General features: G+C 36.7%; 1 protein-coding gene across 1 annotated transcript in view; it reads left to right on the forward strand.

Moving 5' to 3' along the window:
* Positions 1 to 5,864: 5,864 nt before the first annotated feature.
* Positions 5,865 to 13,712, forward strand: part of LOC102006272 (zinc finger protein 474-like) — a 52,365-nt gene continuing 44,517 nt past the window's right edge. The window contains exon 1 of the mRNA XM_005409288.1: positions 5,865 to 6,032. The gene's annotated coding sequence lies outside the window, so the exon portion shown is untranslated. The remainder of the gene's footprint in view (positions 6,033 to 13,712) is intronic.

Genomic DNA, 13,712 nt, shown 5'->3' on the forward strand with positions numbered 1-13,712 from the left:
CGGTTCCCGGTACCGGAGAAAAACCAAAAAAAAATAAATAAATAAAAATTAAAAAAAAATAAATAAAAACAGAAGGAGATGCTAGTGCAATTAAAAGGTGCTAGAAAATAGGAGCTAACAAAGGAAACAAATTACCAGCAAGAAGAAATGGTCCTTTCCCTGAGAATGGCGGAAAGCTCTTCGGGAGACAGACGGGGCAGGATTGGAAGTTCAAACAATGTTCAGGCAACTCAGTGACTCAGCAAGATCCTGTATCAAAATTAAGAAAATAAAAGGAGACAGTGATATAACTCACTGTGAAGGCACTGGGTCCAGTCCCAAGGACCATGCATCCAGATACACACACACACACACACACACACACACGTACACACTCACATACACACACACACACACACACACACAGATGAAGAAGGAAGAGGAGGACGAGAAAGGAAATTCCCTGTAACTTGCCGTTTTCAATTAAAGAACTGAAATGCCCTCTATAATATGTCCATATAGGCAAATTAGATTATTATCATCCACACTTTAATTTAAATGAGTTTTTAGAAATTTGGGGGTAATAAACTAGTGACTAAATATTTATTAAACATTTATTGTTCACATGCCAGAAAGCTTTGGAAATGTACCAACTCTCTGAAATGAAAGGCACAACTATCTCAAAATACTTATATTAAGTAGGAGATCTTTAAGTATTTATATTAAGTAGGAGCCTTAACATTGTGTAACAGTCATCTTCACTAACTTGTCACCATTATCTCACTATTATCTCTTTTACCAAAGAGGTATGTATGTGTTCAGGTTAGTGAGCAAATATTAACTGTGACCAACTAGATGCAAATGCTGTGTTTGGCCACAATTTAGGGATGTTGGGAAAAGAAACGGACAACTGTGCCAGAATTGGCGTGAGTTGTCCAGACACACAGGAAAAATTTAAAACCTAAAATCTAAAACGTAAAACCTAAAACAGGAAGTTTTACCACATAATATATGCAAAATATTTTATAATTAGTGAAACATTAAGTATAACACTGAGACAATACCCCTATCCATAGAAAGGGAAAGTCAGATCAATAATTGCTCCCTTATTTTTTTGCCTGGAAACATACAGCTGGACTAGATACTAATTTTAAAGTCTATTTTATTCTAAGAGTTCTACCTCATTGATCAAACTGCTCATATGCATAAAAATATAATACAGCTGTTTCCACTTTTAAAACAAAAATATTTTTCTCTTGCACACAAGGGAAAATTTGCTTTACTTTTTTGAAAGAACAACTTGGGGAGGGTTACATGGTTTCCGTGGCCTCTTGGTCACTTTTGCTTTAGATACGCTTGACCATGAGAGCATCTGAGGCCACCACTGCAAGCTCTTTAGATGTAGATGCCTTGTCATCATGTCCATGGGGACAATAAACACCCACAGCATAGGGCAAGGGAACCTCACCTTAGATAACTGGTTTACGACCCACTCAAATCACTGAACGCATAAACAAATATAAGGTATCACTGTGGTATAAAAATTTCATGATAGAAATAGAAAGAGTAGGGAAAAACTCAAAAGTCTTGACAGAGGTTAATAATCACAGCTAAGGTTGAGAAGCCTGCCCCAAGGCAGGGAATCCTAGAGACAGGATCTGTATAGGACAGGACTCTCTATGTTAAATATAATTTAAAAACTTTTTAGTTTGTACTTAGGGTGGATCCATCTTCCTTCCTTTTTAATCTACCATAGGACATTTTTGGTAATGCTTTAAATTTAAACATGTTCAGTTCCATGTAATATGTAAAACTTAATTACGCAGAGGCTGTTCTTGGGACAAAAGAGATTTTGAAGAACAATCCTTTCTTTTGAGGTCAGACCTTGATCTGTGGCTATCAGTGAAATCTTGCAGGAGACAGTAGAAGGAAAGACATTGGGCACCAGAAAAGCATACATTCCTTCCCAGATTTGTTTTGGATTAGGCTGGCAATCAAAAGAACATCCCTTCATGTTTCAGGGCCCCAGTTTCATCAACTATCAAACAAAGATACTAAATCTAATCCCACTATCATCCAAGGATTTGAGAACCAGTTGTAAGTGGCTGGCACTGTTTCTGAGCTAGGTGATCAGAATGCAATTAATAATAATTTGGTAAAACACAACAAGGTCCCCAGTGGATTTATTTTGCAGGATTTCACAAACATCCTATTTGGGTTTCCGCTGCCATTAAAAAAATCCTTGCACACAGGATGTAGTCCCTGCCAAAGTTAAATGAACTTGAAAGAATTCTCAGTATCATATGGAGTGTGATTCCATAAAAAGACATAAGGATGGTCAGGAATACCAGCCAGGAGACAGTGTCCTCCTGCTCCATAAAATTACAATGATTTATTCTTTAATGAAAAATTCAGGGGCCTGTGCACAGGGACAATAGCTGTGGCTTATGAAGGAAAATAAACCAGAACTCCTTGTGGTGGATTGCTGCTACAAGGGTTTGGATCTGGATTATTGGTAAATGTTGACATCGTCCCACATTGACACAAACATGGTGAGTTACCACGTAATTTGAGATAACTTGCAAGTCTTTCAAGTGAGCAAATCTCTAGCAACAGCAAAGCAGAGCAGCCCTGTTTAAGTAAGGGCTTCGGTGTCTTTGAACCGTGCTTAAGTGTCCAAGCCCAGACAGATGCAGGAACAAGGTTATCTTGAGGTTCACACTGGCTGTTGGCTGCCCATTCAACAGATGTGCACAGTTTAGCTGTCACCATAAATCAAGTGTCCCCCCCTCAATGTTATAAATATACAAAACATTATTTATAACAATGTTATAAATATATAACATCCCTAATATATAAATAGGGATGGGTAAATATTTTGGATTCATCATTCTGGAAGTATTTTTCAGACGCTTTTGGTTCAACCAAACAGAACACATTGTGCAGAATACATTCTCCCTTGATTTTTGAGGACCTTGTGTGATTTATGGGAAATAGAATCCGTATGTTTGTGCTTCATTTACACTTAAATAATAAAGAGTTTGTGTGTCGAAAGAGCTATTTGATGTCCAACATGCCTTCCACGCTTGATTGCTTCCCTCCTCCCCCAATATAAAGCAGCTTAAAAGTTTTGGTCCCTTAAAAAAATAAAGATAAAGAGAGAAAAGGGAGAGAGGGAGAGGGAGCCTAGGAAACCTATTTTGCTGAGATGAAATAAGTTGGAAGATCAAGAAGTTCAATGCAGGATAAAACTACATACACGTGAATCTTCAAGTAAGTCCAGAATCTGGGAAAAAACAACAGCTCCTGTCCAGCCAGTTTTAAAAGCTGGCTGGATGAATGCAGAAAAGCAGTCTTTAACTCCGAGCTAAACAACTGCTATAGGCTGCTATTTTGGGGCTTCTTGAAAGGAGTAGTCCTGGTCAGGATAAGGAACCCCTTGCCCTATTTTAGCAAAGGAATCCCTGCTCTTTGCCAGCTTTCCTGAAGATGTCCTGTCCCAGACTAGCATTTCCTGTCATCCTGACTTTGGTACAAAGAGCCTGCTATTGGACTGAACAGTGTGTGTGTGTGTGTGTGTGTGTGTGTGTGTGTGTGTTTGGGGTGTTTGTGTGTGTGTGTGTGTGTCTTGGACTTTCAAAGTAAAGTGATTTGTTTTTAAAACTTTTTATTCTTAAAGAGAGAAAAAGACAATAAAAATGATATAGAATTTCAAAACAAGATGATATGAAATTAACAATAGTGATTATATTGCACACTGTTATCCTCAAAGTAGTTGCTCAGATTACCAGATACAAGCATGCAAAATTGACCAAACAATATAAGCTCTAATTGTTCCTTTCTTGTTTTATTTGTTTTCTTTTTTATTTTTAAGAGTAAAAACGAAAACTAGAAAAACGATACAGAAATTCAAAACAAGATGATAGGAAATCAGCAATAGTTGCTGTTTTACTTATTGTTATCTTCAAAGTAGTTGCTCAGATTACCAGATATAGCCATGCAAGATTTATGTTTTTTATTGGCTAACTTCTTTAGAGAAATATTTCATTTAGTTCATAATTGGGCTGAAAAAGCATGCAATTTCTGTAACATGAGAAATATGTTAACTATTAGTAAAATGCCAAATTGCACTGTTTTCTTGCCCCATTTCAATATTTAGTCACTCATATTGTAACAACAGCTCTTATGTCATTTCAGTCATACATTATCATATTTATGGTATCTTATGATTAGTTGGAGAAAAGGTGTTCAAACTAGAAATGCTTTATGTAATAAAATAAAAGGATTATCTTTAAATCTCTATAGAGGATACCTCTGTTCATTTTCACAGCACCAAAGCAAGTTAGCATATGGAGTCTGATGACCCAAAATGGTCTTTAAACTGTGGTCCAATGTCACTTGGACCCAATTAACAGTCCTGTGAATTTTCTACATATCCCAATTAAATTATCTAGGGCACAAGGGGCAGGGTTTTGGAATATGAGAGAGTAAGGTTTTGTGTTTTCTTAATCTCTACCTAAGAAACATTCAATAATGTATTCCTTATCCTTGTCACACATAAGTAATGTAATCACTGGTATTTTTGGGAAATATGTCTTGGGAGTTAAGTATGTGTGTGCATATACCTGCACACACACACACATACACACACACACAAGCATACTCACACAAACAGAGTTTAATGAGAAACTATTATTAATTGCATTTTGTAGCAATGGTTGCACTTTCTTGGCACCGGGGACCAGTTTTATGGAAGACAGCTTTTCCATGGGAATGGTGGGTTCAGGATGATTCAGAGGAGCTCACAGGCTAGATGCTTGGAAGGCACAGCTTCCAGCAGTGTTTGCTTTCCAGTGAGCCTTGCAGAGGCTGTAACTCTGAGCAGTATCACCAGTGTGGCGGGGGCGGGGTGGGGGGCTTTTGTCACTGGGAGCTTGCATCCTTTTGGGAGGCCTGGTTTCAGACAGACTGTGGACTAGCCAGCATCTAGACTGGGGACCCTGCTTGTGCAGCTTCTCTTTAGGAAATATGTTGTGCACTTCCCCATGACAGTAACAAACCATCTTGCCTATTTGCTTCCATACTTGCAGACTATTTTCACTTGGTATTTTACCACAATTCTTAATCTCAGAGTGCTTTAAATATGAACATTTAAAAAATCACTATCCGAATATATTTTCAAATACTGATCTTGAAATTGTTCTCTATATTTTAGGATATGTTAGAAATAAACTATCCACACCTTCTACAGTGAATAGCTGCATGCATTTTAGACCAACACCTAGAGTACTCTTTGAGAACTATTCAAAGTGCCCATATTCTTTTTCTAGGAAAGTTCCAGCTCTTTTACATAAAACATACTTTATAAAGTGCCTACAAAAGATCAGTAATCAGTAAATTTCAGGAGCTTTTTCTTTCTTAAAACAAATTACAGCCAAATGTGGTGGCACATGCCAGCACTCAGGAGGGAGGCTGAGGCAGGAGGGTCGCCATGAGTTTGAGACCAGCCTTGGCTACATAGTAAGTTCAAGGCCAGCCTGAACTACAGAGCAAGACAGTATCTTAAAAAACAAAATGAAAAAAAAAAAAAAAAAAACCAGAAAGAAAACAAAACAAAAAATGTGTTTGCACCCCATTCCTACAACCGAGGAAAACCTTGTGATGTCAGATAATCTGTCTCTCCTTGTCGGATGTGAATTCCCTTAGTAAAGTCCTGGAGCCAACCTCACGGGAAGTTGAGGTTCATATCTATTTTGCTGTCAGTTTCTGATTCGTTCGCCCTTGTATTGTATTTCTCTGACTGGTTACTAGAGAACTCAGTGCAGTCCCTTTTGTTGACAAGTTGCCAGGCTACATCTAAGAGACAGAGACTAGAGTTCCGGTTACCTCAGCAACTGTATATACTAGCACAAGCTCTCACAAGAGTGGATGTAAATTTTGGAGCTCCCAGCTATTCTGCTCCTGTTTCTACCAGCTTTCTCCCTGGATATTCAGAGGAGCTTGGGCTGCCATGGTAAAAGCAGAATAGAGAGATGAAGAATAGATTTTATAAGGTAAGGCCCTCAGACTTTTCCTTTCAGCTAGTAACTGCTTATTTCACATACTCTTGTTCTTTTCCACTTCCATCTCATCAGTATGCAATACATATTTCTCTACTGTAGAAAATAAAAATAATTAGACCTTAAGTAAAAGACTTCAAGTACTCTAAGGGACATCATTCTACTTCATTGGATAGTGCAGCAATGATGGGTAAACTATGGATTAAATATTCTAATGGCCAAAAGATAATCAAATTTCATTTAAAGGGATAATGCTTTAAACAGTTCTCCTAAAAGATAAGTAAGTAAGCTTTTAACATTAATCCAACACTATATGTTTTTTGGGTAAATTATCTATGAAAGCAAAAGTGCGACAAAGACTATAGTTACCTCAGTGGAGTAGGCTGGGTTTTTTTAATTAATTGAGATAAAGTCTACATGGAGTGAAGTATAATAAATCTTGAGTTCTTGTATTCAAGTTCCTAAATCAATGAGCTTAATACAACCCTCACCTCAATCAAGACATATGACATTTATATCAACCTGAATAATTTCCTCACATCCTTTTTGGTCAGTCTTCCCTATATTGTTCTGATCTCTATCACCAAAACATAATTTGGCCATTAATGAAATTAATATAAATAGAATTGTCTTAGTTACTTTTACTCATTACTGAGACAAAATACCCCATTACAAATTGTGCTGCTATAAACATAGGTGCACATATATTGCTGTGGTAGCATGTTTTTAGTTCTTCTAAGGAAGATATCCAGCACAGGAAGAGCTGAGTTGAATGGGACCTACAATCCTAGATTTTTGATGAATCTCCAGACTGATTTCCACAGTGGTTGCACCAGCCTACACTCCCACCAGCAGCGGAGTAGGCTTTGTTTTTCCCCTCAGCCTCTCCAGAATTTGTTATTGGTTGATTTCTTGATAATAGCCGTTCTTTTGAGGGTGAGATGGAATCTCAGTGTTGTTTGAATTTGTCTCTATTGAATGACCAGTGATGTTGAACATTTTTTCATATATTTATTTGCCTTTTGTATTTGTTCATCTGAGAAGTGTGTATTCATCTCAGAAGGCAATTTTTGGATTGGTTCTTTAAATTTGGAAGGTCTGATTTTTTTTTAGTTCTTTATATGTTCTTGATAGTAATTCTTTGTCTGAGGAAGAGCTGGCAAACATTTTTCACACACTGTGGGTTATCTCTTTACTCTATTGGTGATTTCTCTTGCTGTACAAATGCTTTTTAATAAGATGAGATCCTAGTTGTTGAGACTTTGTGATAGTTCCTGTGCAATCTGGGTTTTATTCAGAAAGTCTTTGCTTAGACCAATGTTTTCAAGAAATTTACTTAGCCTATCTTCCAATGGATTTAATGCTTGTTTTAATATTTAGATCCTTGATCCATTTCAAATTTAGTTTAGTGCATGGTGAAAGATATGGGTCCAGTTCTAATCTTCAACATGTTCAGGGCCAGTTTTTCCAGCACCATTTATTAAAAGGCTATCTTTCTTCCACTGATGGTGTTTGGTCCCTTTGTCAAAGGTAAAGTGGCTGAGTAAGTCTACATCTTCTAATCTGTTCCACTGATCTTGAAGTCCATTTTTTTTCCCCCAGTACCAGCTGTTTTTATCAAAGTGGCTTTATACTACAATTTCAAGACAGGGATTTTGATGCCTCCTCCTTTGCCTTTGTTGTCCAGAACTGCCCTTGCTATTCTAGGTCTCTTCTGGTTCCAAATCAATTTTAGGATTGTTTTCTCTAATTCTGTGAGATACAGTATTGGAATTTTGATTGAAATTGAATTTGATTGGCATTGAATCTGTGTAACAATTTTGGAAGTATGGCCATTTTCGCTACATTGCTTTTTCCTACCCAAGAGCAAGGGGTGTCTTTCCATTTTCCAATATCCACTTCAATCTCTTTTTTCAGAGTACTGTACTTTTTAATGTAGAGGTCTTTTACATCCTTTGTTAGATTGATTCCTCAGTATTTCATTTTTCTGAATGCTATTGTGAAGGGTATGTTTTCCATAATTTCTCTCTCAGTGAATTTGTTATTTGTGTACAGGAAGGCTACTGATTTTTGAGTGTTGACTTTCAGTTATGCTGCCCAGTTTGGTCATTAAATCTAGCAGTTTTTTAGCAGAGTTTTTGGGGTCTTCTATATACAGTATCATATCATATGCAAATAATGGTAATTTAACTTCTTCCTCTCCTATCATTGTTACTTTTATTTCTTTCTCTTTTTGTCTAATTACTCTAACTAAAATTTCCAGGACTACGTGAATAAGAGTGGAGACACTGGACATCCTTGTCTTGTTCCTGATTTTAGAGAGAAAGTTTTCAATTTTTCTCCATTTAGTATGATGTTAGCTGTTAGGTTAACATAGATGGCTTCAATCAGATTAAGATAAAGACCTTCTATTCCAATTTTCCATAGGCTTTTTTTTTTTTTTTTTTTAATCATGAATAGGTGCTGGACTTTACCAACAGGTTCTTCTGCATCTATTGAGATAATTGTATGATTTTGTCCTTGGATCTGTTAATATGGTGTATTACATTTATTGACTTACATATATTGAACCATCCCTGAATCCCTGGGATGAATCCCACTTGGTCATGGCGTATAATCTTCTTGGTGATTTGCTGCATTCTTTTTACTAGTATCTTACTGAGGATGTTTGCATCTATGTTCATTAGGGAAACTGGCCTGTAATTCTCTTTCTTAGTTGGATCCTTGTCTGGTTTTGGTATCAGAGTCACACTTCCATGAATGAATTTGGGAGTATTGCTTCCCTTTCAATTTCATTAAAGTGTGTGAGAAGTAGTGGTGTTAGATCTTCTCTAAATTTCTTGTAGAATTCAGCAGTGAAGCTGTCAAGGCCTGGGCTTTTCTTTGTTGGTAGGTTTTTAATTATATCTTTGATTTCACTGATTGATATTGCTTTATTTAGGATTTTTATATCTTCTTGATTCAGCTTTGGTAATTCACATGTATCTAGGAATCTGTCCATTTCTTCTGCATTTTCCATCTCATTAGAATACAAGTTTTCAAGGTAGGTATAGATGATCTTGCAGAGTTCTTCAGGTTCTGCTGTGATTTCACCCTTTTCATTTCTAACTGGGTGGATTTGAGCCTTTTCTTTCCTTTTTTGATGAGGTTGGATAAGGGTTTGTCAATTGTATTTACTCTTTCAAAGAAACAACTGTTTGATTCATTTATTCTTTGTATTTTTTTATTCTCCTAGACATTAATTTCTGCTCTGATTTTTATCATTTTCTCCTTCATACATGCTTTTAGTTTAGCCTACTCTTCTTTTTCTAGAAATCTGAGGTCCACCAGTAAGATCTTTATTTGTGCTTACTCTGTTTTCCTGATATGGATATTTACTGCTACAAATTTCCCTCCCAGGACTGCTGTCATTGTATCACATAAGTTATGGTATGTTTCATTGTTGTCATTTAATTGTAGAAACTGTTTAATTACAATTTCATCTGGGACCCATTGATTGTTCAGGAAGGTGCTATTTAATTTCCATGTGTTTATGAAGTTCTTGTGGTTTATTTTGTCATTGATTTCCAATTTCATTGCACTGTGCGCTGATAATATGCACGAGACAATTTCAATTCATTTGTATCTACTTAAGCATGTACTATGAGTGAGTATGTGGTCTGTTTTGGAGAACATCCCTTGTACAGCTGAGAAGAATGTGTATTCTGATGCTGTAGGGTGGAATACTCTGTAGACATCTACTAAGTACATTTTTTCAAAAGCTTGGTTCACTTCTAATATTTCATTGTTGATTTTTTTTGTCCAGTTGATCTGTCTTTTTGTGACAGTGGGGTATTGAGATCCCCAAATACAAATGTATTTATTAGTGCTTATTTGACTTTTCATGGCCATTAATATTTGTTTTATATAGTTGGATGCACTGGTGTTTGTTGCATATACATGAGTGCATATACATGATTGTAATAATTTATGATTGCTATCTCTTCCTCTTGGACTGTTCCCTTAACAAGGATGTAGTGACTTTCTTTATCTTTCTTAATCAGTCTTAGCCTGAAATTCATTTTATCTGCAAATAGAATAGGTACTCCTTTTTTCTGGGTTCCTGCCACATGGAGTATTTTTTCCCATCCTTTCACTATCAGTCTATGAATTTCTTTTTGAATTAAATGTGTTTCTTGTTTTCAGCATATTATTGGAGCTTGTTTCTTGATCCATTCTGCCAGTCTGTATCTTTTGGTTCATGAACTGAGGTTATTAACATTGATGGTTATAACTGATATGTATTGATTTTTCCTTGTCATGTTATTTTCTTGTTGTTCGCCCCACTTCTTCCTTCGCTCTGTTTAATGGTTTGCCTTGCCTGGTGAATTTCTTCTATTGGGGTTTATGGAGTAGTAGTAGTCCTTGTTATCTCTTTCTAGAATGTCCTTCAAAACATTTTGGAGTGCTTTTGTGGTGATAATAAATTTCCTCAGATGTTCTTTGTCATGGAAGTATCTTATTTCTTCATCAGTTTTAAAAGATAGTTTTGCAGGATGCATCAATCTGGGCTGAAGATTGTTTTCTTTTAGAACTGGAAATTCTTCCCTCCAGGCACTCTTTGACTTGAGGGTTTGTGCTGAGAAGTCAGCTGTGATTCTGATGGGCTTTTCTTAGTAGATAATTTGTTTCTTTTCTCTAACAGCTTTTAAGATTCTATTCTTGTGTTGAATTTCTGAAATCTTGACTCTGATATGCCTGGCTGTAGAATTGTTTTTATCATGGCTAATTGGAGTTATATATGCTTCACTTACTGTATGTCAAATTCTTTGATGATATCCATGAACTTTTTTTTATATCACTTGTACTATCTCCTTTTTCTTTGATTCCAATCAATCTGAAGCTGTTTCTCCTTGCCTTATTTAGCAGCTTCTGGATTGATTTCTCATGATCCATTGCTATTTTTAAGAAATCTTTCTTTTCATTATCCCTAACTGCGAGCCTATTTTCTATATCTGAGATCCTGTCCTCACATTGGTTTAATCTGCTACGCTACTTTCAGTGGAATTTTTATTCTCCTGGTTTTCAGCTTGAGTCTGCCTTATGGATTCTATATCTTTCCTATGCTGAGCATTCATGTCTTCCATAATTTTCTTAAGTTCCTCTGTTGTTTTGTCTCTATCTGCTCTAGAGTCACTAAGCATGGTTTTCACTGTGGACATCTCTGAAGTTATCTGAGAAATTATTTCCGATTTGACTTTTCTTAGAGTCTCATTCAATTGCTTTGTTTTTACCACTTTAGAGAAGCCAGGTGGGTAGCTTTCAGATTGTTTCTCCTTATTACCCCCTGGGTTTGCCTTTGGTGAGCTAGATGTCTGGGGTTCATCTTGTTTGAGTGTTTTCTCATTTTCTTTTCTTTGTTTCAGTTTAATTCTTAGGATGATGCTTGTAAATTGCCTATGTTTTAGTTTAATTTCTGCTGTGATGCTTGTAAATTGCCTTATTGCTAGTATTTAGAACCCTTAGGAGATGACTGTGTCTCAGGTATCTTCCAGGTGTAGCTGGTTTTGGGGTTTTGAGTCTGTTGCAAGATCCTACTTCTTCAATTTGTTGGGAATGAGAAGTTGCTGCCCATTTGATCCAGCCCCTCGTTCTTTAGCACTGTGCTACAGAATTTTCTGTGACCCTCAGTCAATCTTAGTTTTGAAATATCAGGAAGAACAGCAGTTTAGAACAATTCTGTCACTTTTGACTGTGGTGGTGCCATCACCAATGCCAATAGCATTAACAGAGCCTAGAAAATGACAAACTGAGCTAACCATTAATTTTCCACCTTTAGCCATATGCACTAGATTTGTAGTTATATAACAAAATCTAAAACAAACTGGAAAATTATATGCAGTATGGAAGTCCTTAATATGTCAATTTTGCTCTCAAGGGTTAAAATGTTAAATGAGTTAGGGAGAAAATAGCAAAGTGGAAGAAGAGGAAGCAATTAGAAGTAAGGGAGGAGAACAAAGGGGGATCACACTTAATTTTGGGAAACTTGTGCAGAAGACTGGAGAGAAAGACAGAAGGAAGAGAAAAAAAGAACAGAACAGAACCACCACCACAAAGAGGCTAGACATTACATTCACCCTCATATAAAAACAAAGTCAAACAATGAAGGCCAAAAAACCACAAAGGAAAAAAAGATACCACCACCACAACAAAAAAACAAATAAGAGAGAGAGGAAAATAGGGAGAGAGAAAAAAGACAGACGTGACTTCCAGGTATGTCTCTGCTGTCACTGGCAGACAACATGTGGAGACAGAGTCCTGACCCATGTTGATTTATCCCAGCAAGCCAGCAGTAGCTTTTTGGCAGAGTAGTGGATAAGCTCAGTGAGCCTGCACCTTCTGGCCAAAACCAGACTCTTTTGGCTTGCAGCCATCAGCACATCTTCTCTGGATCTGAGATCAGCTGGAAGCTGCTAGATGGAGCCCACAGCCAGTCTGAGTTCTGAGCTCAGCTGGCCCCTCATCAAGATGGCTCTTGGCCAATTGTTCTCTCCTGTGGGATGACTAAGTCCTAGACACTCACCGACAGCTAGTGGAGTCCTTCATGTATGCTGTGCCCCTTCACTACTGTGCCTCTCCATGGGACCCTGGGGTCACCAGAAGTCACTGTATGTCCACAGGATTGAACCACTCCTCTCGAGCAGTGAGTCCTATCTTAAGGAGAAGGCACCACTGGCTGCCTCCTTCTTCACGAAGTTTCTCCCTTTGCTTTGTCCATGGGCTTCAATTCATGCTTCAGATCCTTCCTCAGTCTAGGGGACCCACTTCCCTCCCTCTTGTCTTCCTCACATTGCTATATTTCAGCATCTGGAAGGTAACTCTCAGAGACGCTCTTTCCCTGCTGCTTACCATTCTGCCAACTTGATCCCCCACCACACTTCTTTTTTTGGTCTCTGGTACCTGAGCTTTCCTTTGTAGCTGCCTAACCAAAATGTAGCTCCTGGCTTGCAATGCCAAAGTGCTCTTGGCTAGTCTTAATTTTCTCAATAGTTTTTCTAAAAAGCAAAAATATCTAATATATAATTTATAATACTATTCTTTTATATTTAGTATTTCTTATATTTTTCTAAGTAATCTTTGCTTCATATAGTCCTATGAATTGAGACAAAAATCATCAAAACCCAAATGTTTTCTAGGAAAAAATATTTCCTACCTTCCCCAGTTTTGATGTTACTGCCAGAAAATATCATAGAATATCATTTGAGCCTGAAAATGTATACAAACATTTTTATCTGTTGCATTTTACAGCTTATTTTAAAATTTGAATTTTATGTATTTTTTTAAGACAAATTCATTTAGGAATTGGACCTTAATATGACTACTTCTTCCCTGGATCTACATAATTTTTTTTTTCAGTTTTAAAGAGAATTTAAAAAAACCAATAAAGATGATAAAGAATTTCAAAGCAAGATGATAAGAAATTAACAATGGTTGTTATATTGTATATGTAATACTGTTTCAAATTATTTCCCAAACTCTCTGGTAAATAATACATTTTCAGAGGCATATACAATTCTGGAAATAAGTTGTAAATGCTAGAAAATTGCACAATTATTGAACTCTTCATGAGGGAGCAATGATAATTCTTGTGGAGTCTTTAAAAATGTAGGGTGGCATTTTGTCAAATGGCAATAG

Source organism: Chinchilla lanigera, unplaced genomic scaffold (assembly GCF_000276665.1).
Source record: "Chinchilla lanigera isolate Chin_1 unplaced genomic scaffold, ChiLan1.0 scaffold00120, whole genome shotgun sequence".
NCBI classification, from domain to species: Eukaryota; Metazoa; Chordata; class Mammalia; order Rodentia; family Chinchillidae; genus Chinchilla; species Chinchilla lanigera.